This window comes from Elephantulus edwardii, unplaced genomic scaffold (assembly GCF_000299155.1).
Source record: "Elephantulus edwardii isolate Elephantulus edwardi_28Jun2011 unplaced genomic scaffold, EleEdw1.0 scaffold00057, whole genome shotgun sequence".
NCBI classification, from domain to species: Eukaryota; Metazoa; Chordata; class Mammalia; order Macroscelidea; family Macroscelididae; genus Elephantulus; species Elephantulus edwardii.
In genome coordinates, this window is record NW_006399807.1 from 1,821,610 (window position 1) to 1,823,195 (window position 1,586).

Below are 1,586 nucleotides of genomic sequence, written 5' to 3' on the forward strand. Positions count from 1 at the left end.
CAGAGCAGGTTTACATCCTTGACGGAGAGACAGAACCACAGCTGCTGCTTCCTGTGATTAGGTCATTTCAGTAGCCATGCTAGGAGAGGAAGGAAAGGGCTCTGCAGTTCTAAAAGCACTGTTTTCAGCTGATTTATGATACTAAAGGAGCTCTAGTGGTCCAATCCATAAGAAATTGCACTGCTAACCAAAAGGTGGTTTTTCTCTGGTCGTTTGAATCCACCAGTGGCTCCCTAGAAGAGAGATGGCCAATCTCCTTCACTGTGATTTACAGTCTCTGAAAAACCACTGGAGGGTCAGCTCTGAGTTGATTCCCACTCGAAGGCGATGAGTGAGATGTCATAGTGTGGTATTTGGAACAGTGGATGTGGAAGAAACAAATTTATTTACAGTGTAATTCAAATCATTGTTGTTGTTAAGTGCTGTCAAGTTGTAGATGACTCATAGTGTCCTATGAACAAAAGACCTGAATACTTATATAACTTTCATCATTTCTCCAAGTTCATAGAGTTTCCGGAGGCAAGCCATTTCAGAAGTGGATGCCACTCCTCTTCCAATCCAAATCATAACAAGCTGTTTACACCAATAATTTTTTAAAGTTAGTGAAGGCTGGAAGTGCAACAATTAATTTACCAGCTGCTGAAAGGTTAGACCCATCTGGCTAACACCACGGGAAAAAGACTTAACCATTTGCTTCCATGATATTTACAGTCAAGAAAAGCCCATATAGCTTTTCTGTTTGGTCACATGGGGTGTCTCTATAAGTTGGAATCAACTCAATAGCACCTACCAGTGTCACCACCAGTATTTCTCAGTATACCCTGAGTCTGTTCTTGACAGTTTCTGATGTGAATTCAACGATATCTTAAGAGCATATTAAGAATTCTTGAAACCCCTGGGTTCCAGAAGATGTGGAAGCAGATTGTTCACTATTATTTAATTAGGATTCAAGAAGTTTGATATAATCTGGTTCAAAGCGGGGATAAAAACCCTTAAAATTAGCTAACTCAGTCCCATAAGGATAAATACTGTATAAAACCGTTGTTGTAGAATGAGTATAAGGATCCAGGAAGGTCGGAGAGGCTGGAAGCAGAGGGATGTGGATGTGCAGGGGAAGGGTGGATTAATCATTGAGTTGTGCAATTTGATGGATGGAGGGGTGAAGGACATTGAAATAATTTGTTCAAATTTGTATTTGAAATTTGTAAATAAACTAGTAGAAAACAAATTAAAAAAAGGAGATCCCAGGATATGAAAAAAAAAAAAAACCCTCCAAACCCACAAAGAAACAAATAAGTAAAGATATGGGGGAAAAATACAAAGTTGTGGCAGGAAAGAAGATTTAATTTATCGACTTTATTAAAGTTTGTATTTTCAATTGAGTTCCCCATGTCACCATTTAATATGTGAAACTAAAACATACAGATGAATATCCCATTTCGCCAGCAGGTGGCACCATGAGAATCTCCCATAAGAAAAGGAAAAAAGTCAAAGCAGGACTTGGAATATTTTTCCTTTCAGGAAAAGTCCAATAATCAATATAGATTTGTATTTTTGATGGTGTTAGAGACATATATATATATATA